Source organism: Paramormyrops kingsleyae, chromosome 14 (assembly GCF_048594095.1).
Source record: "Paramormyrops kingsleyae isolate MSU_618 chromosome 14, PKINGS_0.4, whole genome shotgun sequence".
Taxonomy (NCBI): Eukaryota; Metazoa; Chordata; class Actinopteri; order Osteoglossiformes; family Mormyridae; genus Paramormyrops; species Paramormyrops kingsleyae.
The window spans coordinates 7831596-7846837 of NC_132810.1; positions in this window are offsets into that span (position 1 = coordinate 7831596).

Genomic DNA, 15242 nt, shown 5'->3' on the forward strand with positions numbered 1-15242 from the left:
CTTTGTCACAAAGCTTATTTTTATGTATGTTTTTCAGAGGCAATACAGGGAGCACTGGAGGCTTTGAATTTAATTACTCATGCGCAGCATGACCAGTGACCAGCAGGGGGTTCAAAAACACAGTTGGAATGTAGCATTGGGATACAGTGTTTTCACAGAAATATCCCAATATATGTACATGACTAATGCGGGGAGACGTATAACTGCTTTTCTCAGCTTAGATAGTCAGATGATTCAATCTTTTCCTGAAAGGATCTTGTGTTTTAAATAGATACAGAGGAAACCTTGTAGTTTCTTTTTTTTTTACAGACTATGTTTTTGAAATTACATTAAACTACTTAATTGAAATGTTTGGAATTTAATTTTTTTTAAATCATCTTGGGTTCACTGACCATCCTTGAGTTCCCTGACCGCTTCCTTATGTTAAGATCACACCACGCGACTTTTTAAGTCATCAAATCGCCGTACTGTTCACACTACACAACCTTGTAATTGGGAGTCTTGAAATCCTTGTGGTGTACACAATACATGACTGACCAATGACAGGGGGTCAGACACTACGAGATCTTTCACCAGGAGAAATCGCTGACAAGTCTGTCCGGTCTCCAAATTATGTTTTGTCATGAAATCACACATGTGAATATCACAGGCAAGTCACAATTCTAGTGTCGACGCGCTACAAATTGTTAAAACACTTTAATCAAATCACAGCATATATACTCAACTCAACAACACACAGCAAATCAACCCAAAGAACTTTTAGTGAGCAGTTTAACATTGGCAGTCACAACAATTTTTCACGCCACAGGATTCGGAATCGCCGATGGGTCCAGATATTTAGCCTGTTAGATATCTGATGGGCATCTGCGACGCATCGGTGACACTGTCAGGTCGCGTCTGTGAACAGTTCACACATAGCTATCGAGCGCTGATTTGCCAGCGCCGACTGAATGCTGATTTACCTCTGATATGGGGGCTTTGTCTCCAAAAACTGTCGGTGAGCGTAAAATCGGGGCTAAAATCGTGACGTGTACACTTAGCATTAGCCGCTAGAACCAGATGCTTCCTGAGTGGAAGATTTGCACTTCATAGTTTTCTCTGGTCTCGGATTGGACGGGTTGTGCCGTGTGCTTTAATGCCAAGGTGGGGAAGTGTGGAGACCACAGGACCAGCCCAACGGAGCCGCAATCCTCTGAGCTTGGCAAGACGGTTGGAGACCGGCAACTATGTATCCCCAAGGGACCAGAGTGTGTCGGTCACAACGCCATGTCCTCCTTCTGTGTTATGGGTGGTATAAGTCTGGCCCAAATGACATCACCAGCCTTCTGCCTCCATACATTTCCTACTCTGGACCCCTGGTGATGCAGCCAGGCCAGGGTCGGGGGGTGGTTAGGCGGGGGGGTGTAGAGATAAGGTTTTCTCACACTACGGTTTCATGAGGATTGCGGTGGGGGTGCACGGAAAGGATGGAACGACGTGATAATCCCATCTCATTGCATCGAGGTGTGAAGACCCCATGGGGGCCACAGATTAGAGAGTAGCGCTGCATCACAATGAAGGTGTGAAGTGAGAGAGCGACAGGCCAAAGGCCAAGGAATGCAGCACCGTCGTGGATTGAGGGTCATTATGAGACCTGCTGAGGGGCCGTCAGGAAAGGTCATTAAAGCAGAACAAATAATGAGGAGGTTAGAGTAGATGTGCATAAGGCTTTAATGGCTCTTTAAGTCCACAACTCCTATAAAACCACATAGCATCGTAAACTCAGTTAAAGGGCAGACAGCCCAGACCTACAAACATCAACCTCCATTCTACCCAAGTCTATAATTATATAGTAACATTTATGATTAAATTATATCAATACAAGAGGCTGTAACACAACGAAAGGTCACTTGTGGCGACACAACCTGCCTGCCTGCAGTAACCGGTTCGTGTCGTTACATGTGGCAGCTCATAGCATGACCAGCTGCTGTTAGTCTGGGTCCATGCTAGTGTGTAGCAGCACGATGGCTTTTATGATAAAACAACCAAGGCTTAAAACGCAGGCTTTCTTCTCGGACTGGCCATCACGAAGAGAACAGGGAGCAGGAGGAAGGTAAGGGGAAACAGTCTATCTATTTGGACCGAGCCGTCTATGCGACACATATGTGTGTCGGCCCGAGCCCCCAGCTAGCGTCGGCGCTGAGGACTGCCCGTCGTCTATGTGGTGTCAGCCTTTCCTGCTTTCCTCACATTTGTGCATCTGTTAATATTTCAGTACGCACGTCTCGCATGCATAAAACCAAACAGGCCATAGCCATGAATACTTTAGCGCACCTGATTTATTAATAGAGATGTTGCCGATTCAGGAATGTCGGGGAAACCAGAGCGGTTGAGAAAGCGTTGTGTTTACATCCGTGTTTGGGCCGGATGGCGGCCTGTTATCAATGCTCGGCACGTGAATCAAAGGCCTGCAGAGGGCTGCCAGGTCACTGTCCGGCTGTGTTGCCCCCATGACATCAACTGACTTCGCTGTAAAAGGCAACCATGTAAAGATGTGATCACATTTCTGCTCAATAGCTACAGGATTTACAGCATTTTACTGTTTGGTGTCTAGGCTTCCCATCTTACCCTAGGGCTGGCATCCTCATCATAGCTGATATTAGCATCCCTGTTGTGGTGTTGGTGAACGTATTGTAGGTTTTGGGCCCAGTGCCACTCCCTCTCTCTATTTCTGTCCAATGAAAAGACTCTGGCCGCCCCTTTCCCCATGGTGCCACCAAGTTTCCACTGTGTGAGTCACCTGGGCCATTAGGGCTGGATCAGCTGACAAATCGATGACATCATCACAGGTGAGGCCTACATCTGTGCGCAGTCCTTGGGATCCATTTTCAAGGTGGCAGGATGAGTTTATTGCCCAGTCTGCCATTGTAGAGCAGCTAAGATAAAAACAATGTGGAACAAGTGCTCCATATGAACCCGTTCCATCGGAACAATTTCAGACTTGGTGGTTGAGCCATCCATGCCTGTTTCAGAAAGGTTTTGTGTGTGAGTTCAGCGGCCAGTAGAATAATTATATCGCCACAGGACCCTTGAGCAAGGCCCTTAACCCCAGCTGCTCCCCAGGATCCTGGCTGACCGTGTTGTCCAACCCCAAGCCTCTTCTCTTGTGCGCCACTTTGGGGAAATAGCATCTGCTAAATAAATAAATGCAAATGTACATAGTCCTTCAGTAACCGTGACACCTCTGTTGTCCCAGAACAAAGGGTTCTGTCGTGAATATGGAAACCGTTCAACGTGCCGCGTGCTGCCGGACTTTGGCAGCGAGCACTATGACATCATCACCCGGCAGTTGGAGAGTGGCCTATGGGCACCCTGAACATTTGGTGAGCGCTTCATTTGTCCAGGTGGCTCTTGCCTGGACGCCCCTTTAATGATGTCACCGCTGGGGCACCGCAGGGCAGCGGGCACCCCTGTGGGTGAAAAAACAGACCCTGGGCCGCAGGGTTTCTACCGGAGATGGAAGTGTAGTGTAATCCGCAGGGAGAGAAGGACAGCTGTCTGTTTAACAGACATGCCAAAGGCGGGCCACACGCTATGAGTGAGACCTGAATGATGTTGCTGAGGGACATGAGATAATGGTGGTTGTTTGCGCATGTGTGTGTTTGCGTGTGTGTGTGAGTGAGACACAGGGATCGGGAGGAAAGCGGTAATCTGCGTGTTCATGCAGCACCAGCTGTCTCACTGCCCAGCCCTTGTTTAGTACCTCACAGTGCATGAGGTTAGCTGACTCACCGGTGAGCCTGGCAGATGGGCACCCACCCCCCCCCCCCATGCTGTTTTTGGGGGGCTTTTAGGGTCTCAGCATGACAGAAGTACTGAAGGCGCTTCGACTTGCACAGAAATATGAGAGCCGTTACCTATCCAATTAGTTGGATTGAAAATGAGCTAAAAAACTGAGAATATTTTCTGACCAAATATTAAAAGTGGAGTGGAGTGATAAGGGCTTGATGGAGCCGTACACAAGTGAGGCATGAGTCAGTGGGATTGAATGGGCTTTCAGGGGAAGCCGCTGTGAATGCAGCGGAACGGGGCAGCAGAGCTGTGATTCCCCTCGTAAGTGGAGAAAAGCCAGGGCTGGCTGTGCTTATGGTGAAATGGAGAAGGTTAATCCTGACCTGAGTTAGGCTGTGCGTGCTCTGCCTTGAGTGTGAGCAGAGCTGTGGCTGACAGCACCTGTCAGTCCGGTTTAGCCGGAGGCCGTCGTGGTGTATTAGTGACCCTTTGCTTGGGGGGAGGGGGGGGGGGCAGAACGCACACCTTGCCATTAGGACTCAATTTGCTGGGCTTGGGATCTGACTGGCAGGGGATTAGCTGACAGGGTGAGGGGGGGGGCAGCCTTGAACATGACATGCAGGGCAAGGGGGCCACAGCTGAAAGAATGCCCCGGGGTTTGAGGCAGGGTACTGCCACCCCCCCCCAACATGACCCGCTCCAGCAAACTGGGCAGACTTGCTGGAGAGGCTTTGAGGGAACATTCCTGGGACACTGATGTCATCATCACCCCCCCCTCCCACCCTGCACCAGTCCCCTGCAGCCCAGCTGCAGGTGGCCTAAGGCTCTTTAAATCACAATGCAGCACGTTAGCTGGGGGGGTGGGGGGGGGGAGGTGGCATGCAAGTGGAAGTTTGATCAATCCGCCCAGCTGGAGACTTCAGAAAGAGGCGCATCCCGCTGTTCTGTGGCTCAGCCACCCTCATCTCCCCCCACTGCTTTCGAGCACTGAGAAGTGGATGGCCATACAGTAGATAGAGACCGCCAAAGTGCGCCCCCCCCAGCCCCACTCAGCGATCTAATTAGGACACACCAAATCTCACCCCCCTCCCTCGATGCCACTGACATTAACCCCAGTCCTACAACTACATAATTATTGGATGATTGGCCAACACTGGAAGGCTGCGAAATCTGGCACGATCCCACCACCAGGATTAGAGGGGCGCAGTGGAGTTTGTTTGCAAATACATAATACATGTGATCACCAGGCTCCTGCCGTCTAGAGAGGGGAGAGGCTAAAACAGCGGCTCTCGTGCTTTCATCTCATGTGTATCCTGACTTCCCCCCCCCTCGTGAGGATCTGGATCAGCTTCATTGTCTCTGCTGGGGGCATCCACTTGCTTTTCCCTTACAGGCTCACTGGCTGAATGCGACCGCCTTCGCCATCCGTACGCCCACTCTGCGTGTCGCCCTCCTTTCCCACCGAGCCAAGCACGGCGAGGAGCAAGCCGCACAAACCGTAAACAAGTTCCCCCCCCCCCCACATACACGCACACACCGCAATGCTCTCATATTCGCTCTCTTTGTGCACGTCAGAGCAGGCCTCCGCCGCCGCGCTCGTGTTCGCCATCCTGTTTCAGCACGGTGACATTTAGAGGCGCCGGCCTCCTTTAAGGCAGGCCGCCGTCAGCACTGCTCCCCCTGTTCTGGAAGAGCCCAGCCGGGCCGACGGTGAATTTACGTTGAATTTACAGGAAGCCGACTGCTGAAAGGTCATGTCAACCCGAGCGAGTGGCAGAACCGCAAACAGACAGAAAAAAGTGACATTTTCCACATTGGCTGCTTCCACGCGCTTTGCCATGAAGCTCCTAAGGACTGTGAAAAACAACCCTTTAACACCAGGGAAAGGGATTAGGGTGGGGGGGGGGGCACATGCTCACGTTCAGGACTGAGGACCTTCCTAACTGGTATGGTTGGCAGATCCCAGCCTTCGTCAGTGACGACACGGCAGGCCTGTAACCTCGCACCGGTTGGTGCCACCAGACCTGAAATATTTACTGCGATGGAGCAATCTAGGGTTGAATTTGAAACTCAGACAGGCTGAGTGCATGAGCAGCATATGGCGATCTGGCTAAGTGTGGCCCCTCTTCATCTTCTGATGATGGAAGAGAGCCAATAAGATTCTGCGGTGGAGGGAGCCATGATAATGCACGTGGGTCAGGCAAGCGGTGTGCCAATCAGGCTGTGCTGGGGTAGATCTGGGGGCGGGGCCACGTTATCGATTCTGTACGGCTGATTGGTGTAAGAGTTCAACCGCAAATGGGAACCATCTCCCAAGGACCTGGACCTGTGAAGGTTTGAGGAAGTTCTGAAAGAAGCGTGGGCCTCTGAAACAAGCCTGGGGGCAAAAGAATTTGTAAAGTCACGGGGGTGCTGGGGAGGGGGTGTGCGCAGAATGGAGCATGACCTGGTTGACGTGGACACCCTGCTGGGATGTCGTCTGTGCTCATGTCACCGAACGATCGTGCCCCGCCAAGCATGCGCACTGCACTTCTTGGTGTTTATATGATACAGTGCCAGATTAGGACTGGTCACGGTCTGTGAAACACCAGCCAAACGTGCACTGTGATTAAACCCCGAGGTCCTGCTTGGCTCTTACTGAGTTTACTTAAAGAGACTTACAGTCGCTTAAAAGATATTCTGTGAGTACAATCTGAGAAATCAAAGAAAGAATGTGAAATAGGCAACATGTCGAACGTATGAGGATTAATAATAGGGTTCTTCCAGAGCTGTAGAGCAGTTTTTAAGTGAAAGACTGCAGTTTCCTTTTTCATCAATGCCATCTATTGATTTCCCCGCATACAGAATTTCTCTGAGAGGCGCGGCTGGTCACTTAATGCCGCAGGAATGTGGCGATATGCAGGTCGGCGCCCTCCCTCTTCCCCTACAGCCCCCCCTGCCGTTCCTCCCGCCATCTGGGCAGGGTCCTTCCTGTGTATCTGAAGCATCTGCAGGTGTCTCCATGGGACCCAAGAGAGCCTGGCTGCTTTTGGTATGACATCATTGACGTACAAGCCCCTTGCGGCGCCCCGCTCGAGCCCGAATCCCGTCCCGGCTAGCAGGAAGCGGAATGCACTTCAAGAAGCGGCTCCCTGCGGTCGTCACGTCTCAGGTGGCGAATAAACAAGGACTTCCTCAGTGAGGCCGTTCTCGAAAACGGCTTCCTTTTTTTAAAAATAAAAACAGCAGCCGCATTAAAAAAACACCGCCCACGCCCTTGAAGAAACAACGACAGTGCCTGTGTTTGAAGATCAGAGGGAGGTGGCTGCCTTCAGAGAGAGACCAGGGTGCTCCATGTAATTACTCTTCCTTGCATCGGTGGGTGTTCTGCAGCCATGGGGTGTGCAAGGAACTGCCCAGCGCTTCCCGTGCCATGGATATCTGTGGTCACCATGCCGACAGTCACTGGGGAGGGGGTTGCTCTGTGTTCAATCAGGTGACAGACATAATGGCCTGTAAACTAGCCACCTGCCACTGTGTGGTTTATATCTGTACCTGTGTGTGTGTTTGTGTGTGTCTGTATATCTGTGTGTGTGTCTGTATATCTGTGTGTGCATATGTGTGTGTTTATATCTGTACCTGTGTGTGTGTTTGTGTGTGTCTGTATATCTGTGTGTGTGTCTGTATATCTGTGTCTGTGTTTATATCTGTACCTATGTGTGTGTGTGTGTGTCTGTGTGTGTCTGTATATCTGTACCTGTGTGTGTTTGTGTGTGTCTGTATATCTGTGTGTGCATATGTGTGTGTTTATATCTGTACCTGTGTGTGTGTGTGTGTGCGTCTTTATATCTGTACGTGTGTGTGTGTTTGTGTGTGTCTGTATATCTGTGTGTGTCTGTATATCTGTGTGTGCATATGTGTGTGTGTTTGTGTGTCTGTATATCTGTACCTGTGTGTGTGTGTGTGCGTGTTTATATCTGTACCTGCATGTGTGTGTGTGTGTCTGTATATCTGTACCTCTGTGTGTGTGTCTGTATATCTGTACCTGCGTGTGTGTGTGTGTGTGTGTGCACGCACGCGTGCTGTGCATTCTTGAGTGGCAATGCAACTCCCTGTGATCCCAGCTGCACAGATACTGTACCTGTCATCAGTGAGTTTACTCCTTTTCTCTGAACTTTCAGAACTTTCAAAGCAGAACTTTCCTGAATCACCGGCATGTGACACTTTCAGCCTGCATGTCGCCACGCTGCTGCCAGCCTTCATTTGACTGTTTATTTTGCAAACAGGGTGGCTGCTGTACATAAACACAGACAGTACATTAGACAACACCGAGAAGCATAAAAAAATGCACTTTCAAGGCAACGGGTGATAAAGGAGTCATTTATGCCATACACAGGATGCATATAGACACTCCCTGGTCAACCCCAGACCGCCATCCACTGAAGCGTAATGATTATGTCATCGGTCATGTGACACAGTTCAGCAGAGATGTTATGAGGTGCTTTAGAAGTCTACTGGAAATCCCCTGTGATTCTGACGCCTGTGGCAAGTGATTGACAGCACATTGTTTTTCTCTCATTAGAAACTCTGACTTCATCCTGGCCCACGAGGGGGGGGATGGTCACGTGACCTGACCTCGAAGGTCACTGGACGCAAGTGGTCCCTACCCCCACCAGCACTGTGCCCCAATGGCAAAGAGCCACATCCCGCATGGGGGAGGTCAGTTTAACAAGCCAGAGAACAAAATACCGGCAAGCTGTTTTGGGGGCCCAGGGGAAGATGTTTGCATCTGGACTGGTGAGGTGTAAATGTTTAATGGAATGTACATTAAGAGGTATTCTCACACTGAGTTATGGGCATTTTGAGATGCTCTGGTTTCACTGGACTCGGTCACAACATTGAATGAGGGCACTTGATCAAATAGGGATTGACTGATTGATTTTTCGATTTTTTTTTTTTTTAGGACTCTGCCTCGATAAATAATTGAATAATACACCTCGGAGCAGTGTGGGAGGTGTTCACTAAGGTGGGGGCTGAGTCTGTGTCTCTATGGCTGTTCAGCTGTGGGGGTGGTGAGAATGAAGTCATGTTTATGGAAACCTTGGGAAATAAATGCATGTCAACCACATACAGACTCTTATGTCATAGCGGTGGGTGTTTAGTGCATGTGTGGCTGCACGTATATTGTGTGTGTGTGTGTGTGTGGGTGTGTGGCTGTGCGTGTACTGGTCCTTGGTCACCCTGTCCGACCCACAGCACCTGCGTCGCCGGGGCTGGATGGCGCCGCCGCGTGAAACGGGAGATGTCCGTCTCTGAGGTCACGCCCTGGTTACCAGTCTTCTCGTTGGGGTCAGGTGACCTTCACTTGAGTTGTTTACCCTTGCTTATCTTTGATAAGGGGCTTTTGAATGGCATTAACACTGGAAGGACCAGTCTCCGCATAACTAATTATCAGCCCACTCATCGAAAAAACATAATGTGATACGTATTAAGCTATTAATCTGTTCTGTAGATCAGAATGGTATATTACTACGATACTGTCAACCTTTTCATGAAATATTATTTGCATGTGTATGAGTTGGGGTAAATTATATGAATGCAAAAGTATATACATATATATAAATAGGTTAAGAATTTTTTGTGAAATATAAAAAATATGTTTGCCTGTGAAACTAAATTAAAATACTGCTGAAACTTTAAATATGGCCGATCCAAACAGTTATATCTTGTTTTAGAATCATTTCGTGGCTCGCAAAATCGTTAGTCCGATGTCCCGGGGCAATCAAGTTTTCTTGTTGGGCTACCAAAATGTAGCAACACCGCGTCCAGCGGTCTATCAGAAATGATCCCCTAAGTAAAATAAATTCTGTCCTTTATTTGCCTTTTCTTCTCTTTAGACTTGCCGTTTGGAAGGAATACTTTGGAATACTTTGATATGTTGTTGATCATAATGATTGTTTGTCACCTAGGAAGTGAACTCTCACAGCCTTGATATATGGGAGGGTTTATTTATTGTGCAATCGCCTCATTCCGCCATCTTGGCGCATTGACTGTCATGGTAATAGTGTACTCTGAGCACATTAAAGCAATCAAGTCAAGTCAAGTACGGCTGCATTATCACACTAGTCATATTCAGTACACAGCATATGGTGACACAAAATAACGTTATATAAATGTCATATAAAAACAAATGATGTAAAGAGAAAACGAATATTACTGGAAGGGACCCATATACAGTGAAAGCGAAATTGTTGTGGGCCCTCGCTATCCGTTATGAGGATATCATTAATTATCTGGTTTTATAATCACCGTGGGTAGCACTGAAGCAAAAAGAAAAGCAAATGAGTGTCTGGAGCTTTAATCTCTTTATTTCTGGCTTGGTACATGAAGTTCAGAGGAAAAGTGTGGATGAAATATTTCAGTACAAGTATAAATCTCATGCTTATTATTAAATATTGTCTATTGTTATTATTTTCATCATATAATGGTAATGATAAGCAGCTAAGTTAATGTTATCGTTCTGTGCCTGTTGTTATTACAACAAATCCAGTTTGATCACACATAAGTGAATGTCTTTTAAAGGCAAATTGTTGTTTGATTAATTTTATCCCTGGATGTGCGGCTGCAGGCTGTCGGTCACGGTGATGAGGAGTTTCCGTTTGCTTTCCTTTTTTGATGGCCATGATGCTGACAGACAGCTGGGTCCCAAGTTCACTACTGGTGCCAGTGCTGGTTGCCTCTGTTACCCATAGTGGCTGGTTTGCTAAACTTGAAATGATAAAAATGGGCTTCAGGATACGTTTCCATGTTGAATTTTGAAATGTTTTATTATTACTATTTTTACACATAAAAACTTTTTTTAATTTGGGGTAGTCAGAAATAATTTGGGGCTACCAAAATCTGAAGAATGCTTGCTTGGATGGCAAGCAGGGATTTACAGATTTTGCGATCCCTGCATCCAGGGAGCACAGCATCTTTGAATACAACAGCACCATGCTTGGACAGAACAGGGAGCGAGGCGGGCGGTGGGTACCTGCGACGGATGCTGGCAAGTCAGGTGTGGACGTCACCACTGTCTCAGTATGTCAGTGTATAAACCAATCCAAAAATATTAGAAATAACAACTATAAAAATGTGAAGTAAAAGAACTTGGATCCCACTTGGTTGCTGGGTTACTGATTTTAAAGCCCAATATGTGATGTCAGGATTCACCATGGTGCTCATCACCCTACGGCCAAACAAGCATTTTGAACAGGAATGCTGTCCCCCCCCCCCCCAGGGCTGCTTGAAATGGTTCAGTCCGTCAGCTAATGAATCTTTCCTTAATGCATCTTTAAGTGCATTACTAGCCATCATAGGGCTATGCGAGATGTAATTCCCAGGTAGGAGAGCATCCACTCAATGTTTATGGCTGTGTTATGGACAGACATGCTCTTATACCTCACATATTCATCAGTTACTGTGATTTCTTGTTACATTAAGGACATCCAAGTGAATTCTGAGAATTCAATCCATACATCCATGAACATGAAAAAGGAAAGCTACTAAGTTTAAAATAGAAGTGTTTTTTTTATGTAATTTATCCAAACACTTCCACACCCATTATGTTGAGTTCATTGTTTTGTTTGGAAGTTTTCCAGTACTTGTATTGCTGATTTTAAAGTTGAGTTGATATTACCTGTGTGCAAATACAAAATGCCATTTAAACGAGTCTGTTATCACTTTGGTTAGTGGTACAAGGGAGCAACTTTATCCTCTACGCTGTTTTCAAGAGTTTTCTGAAAGACGGAAGCTGTGGCACTAAATTTTTCATACATGTACCTTAAAAAATACCCTGAATCATATCTTTACCAAAGATTTTTTTCAGGTTTACTCATTTGTGTGGTTATTTGAATGAAACAAAGCAGCGTGTCTTAAACTTGGCAGAACCATCTTCCATCACCACAGAGGAAATATCCTCATTGTTACCCAGCAACAGTACAGTCAATGACTTCCTGTGGGCTGTCATACTTCACTTCAGTGTGTAGGCGTGCTTCACGATGAGTCATAGCAGGAGAGCAACGACAAACACTGACACGTCCTGTAACCAGTAAGATAACTGTAATATTTTAAAAGTGAATGTGTTTTGTTGGTCATCAGATGTATAGTGTTGGTGGCTCAGTGGATGGCATTGTTGGGTCGCACTGCAGGGCTTGGGGGAGTTGAATTCCGTCTCCACTCTGTATGGAGTTTGATTTCACTGGAGCATTTAAATGCAATAAGCTCAAGCAGGACTGAACAGCAGGAGCCTCCTCTGGTTTAGAGCCCAGGTGGTTAGTCATGGCATGGGAAACAAAATTAAATCACTATAAATATCACAGGGCTGAAATGTGACACGCGTAATCTCCAAATCCTTGCTCTCTCTTTTCTGAAATAAGGACTGGGTTCATCCAAGGGTTATTCATCTGCTTGGGGTACCAGGATGCTGTATGTTCTTGGTTCTGCACACCCCTGCCATATGCAGATCATCAGGGCATCGACCGTGACGATGCAGGGCGGATGCAGGAGAAGCAGAGCTACCACAGGTTGAGCTCCCCCATGGTCATCGGGACCTGGTGCTCCCCTTGGGTCGCTCACTCACGTTACACGTGGCGTACGCGGTACCGCCGTCCTGTTGTTTCAGCAGGGCTCGGCCTGTTAGATCACTAACACGGCTTTGTTGGTACTGACAGGTCCAGCAAGGCGGAGTGAGCGATCGCTAATCCGAGGCTGGGGATTCGCATAGAAAATGCCGATCAAAGAGCGACAGCCGAGTTTCATGCTAAAGGCTAGTGCTTGGAGCAGCTGCTACACTTAAAGGCTGGTTCAGATCCTTCATACATTATTCCGCTGCGGTACAAACCCAAATCGAACAGAGTTAACTTCACGAGACGCCAGAGAAGTTCTCATTTTCAGCATTTCTGCTCACAGTCGGTCACTGGTCGTCGCAACCCCCGTACATAACAGCAAAGGATCATGGGAGCGTGCTCTGGCAGCCTGACAGCGGTCCGGAGGACCTCTCTCATTTAATGTAAATATCATGACATTGAACTGCTAAAAGGATTTAAAAAGCTGGAAACATGTCAGATGCAGTGTGTGTTAAAATGCTGATGGTGTGCAGGGCCTTTAAATCCATCCATCCATCCATCTTTCATGAGCACTTATCTGCAGGGCCGGGGTCAGCGTGGAGCGTCTCCAAGGACATGAGGCAGGGGACCCCGGGGCTGTGATACAAATGAGAAAAAAACAAGAAATGTCTCCTAGTGGTAAAGGTGGCCTTCCTTAGGACATGAAGAACATTGCCTGCTGCTAAATGACTTTTTCTGGAGTCGGCCCTGTACTCCATCCCAACGTTTAATTGCTTCTCTCGGTTGGGGTCGTTTGGCGGACTGGAGCCTGTCCTGGGCCTCATAAGGGCACCAGGCTGAGGTAGATCCTAAACAGCATGAAGCTCTGTCTTAAAATAAGGAGAATACATTGGGCAGGCCATGTTCCTGCTCTTCTTATCTTGATTGTAATTTACATTACGTTGACATTACTCTTATTCAAAGAGATCCTAATGTTTAATTAAAATTTAAACTCGTCATGTTATGGAACTGAAAGTTCACCGAAGTAATTCAGGGTAAGATCCTCATTCAAGGTTTTTGTGTGTGTGGGAAATGTGCTGTGCGTAAATGTACATGAAACTAAGGGACTCATGGGGCGCCGCAGTCCCGCTATATTACCTAACGGCTCTCGGCCAACATGGAGTGACACTGCGACCTTTCAGAGGCACGCTGCAGGCATTCTGAGCACTCGGCTCCCCGAGCCAAGAAGCCTGGTACGCAGCTCTATCTGAGACACCAAAGCCGCACGGGGAAGCTGCTAGTGGAATGAAGTGGAGAGCTTTGAGGGCAGGCGTTTACAGAGACGGGGAACAGCTGCTCTGCCCGGGGTCTGTGTGGTCCGCATTCCCCGGCTAATTCTGCACTGCGCCGGGCTGATACACTGCTACCAACACAAAGCATTTCGGGCAACTGCTATTATGGTTTGGTTGCTTAGCAATGGCTTTACCCTTCACCCCTTTAGATTTTTGAACTAAAGCAGTGCAAGTTGACCCTCCCAGTCAAGGGGTGTAAGAGCAGGGCCCGGACCGGCCTCCTACCAGCATGTCCTCGTTCTTAAATGCTGCTTAACTGGCTTCCCCCTCACTGGGTAAAACTGTGGTTTGTGCATTATTACCCCAAAGACGATGAGAAAGCACCTTCCAGAAGATTCTTAGATTTGGATTAACATGCGAGGTACTATTAGCAGGTAACAGTCTCTGGGTTGTACCTTCGCATCATCTGTAAAGCTTTGAACAAAGGTTTCCACTGCCTTAGTCCAGTGTAGGCTGACACATTGTTCCTAAATGACAGCCATTACAATTTCACAAAAACCCTGTTGTGAATAGGCTGGCTAGCTGAAAGAGCGTACCTAAAAATAGATTTGTCAGTCCCTCCACACTAGGCACCTGGATGTCAGGGACACTCTGACTGGGACCAGTTGGAGTTTGCCTCCCAGGCACGGCGTGCACGTTCGTTCGTGTCACGTGACCGCGTGGCATTGTCTGCGACTTTGGGGATGGGGGACTACCTCTAAAAATGAGAAGGAGGAAGGCGCACTGTCGGACCCTGGATTCTCTGCTCTTCCACTTTAGCGCAGATGGAACGAGTCCGAAAGAGAGCAAGGCGTGATGGCCGAGTGGCGTGATGGCCGAGTGGCGGACTGACGGATGCTTCTCTGTCTCCCCGTTTAACGGCTCCTGCATCTTTCAGGACCGGCTAAGGTTTCCGCTGGCCCCTGTCCTGGGCTGGCAGCGTGAAGCTGGGGATAATTGTTCCGGCCGGTGTAAGTACAAATTGCCCGGCCTGGGTCTTGAATAGACCTGCTGATGCGTGTCTGTGAGGTTCAGGTAGTGGACTGAAGCCAGCCTTGCCTCGGGGCAGCTTCCATCCCTTCCAAATAAACACTCTCTGTGTTGCCCTCACCTGCTAACTGCGATCACACCGTTTCCCCCCTCGCTACATTGAACACACGTGTATAAGTGCGCACAGAGACACGCACACGCCGAGAGCTGCCCACACGCGAAACCCGCCAGCTGTCCCCCTGCATGTTTGTCTCCCGTGTCACACGGAGGGGGCTGAAACGTACAAAGCGCGGCCCCAGCCCAAAAATCGGAATGTGGGACGGCTGGCTCTTTTTCTGTCCCGTCAGGGGATTTTCACAGGCCGCTCAGATGTGGTGCGCTCCAGGATGACGCACCCACCCGTGACTGAGGTGCTGGGGAATGAGCACCCCCCACCCCGGAATGGGTGGTCTTGGCCGCAGTCGTGTTTGTGTTCCTCCCTGTCTGGAAAGAGGACCACCCGTGCCCCCCGCCCCCCCCCCCCCCCCACTTCGAGTGCGGGGGAGTTTATTCAGGGCTCGAGCCCTCACATAGCAGATGCGCTTCT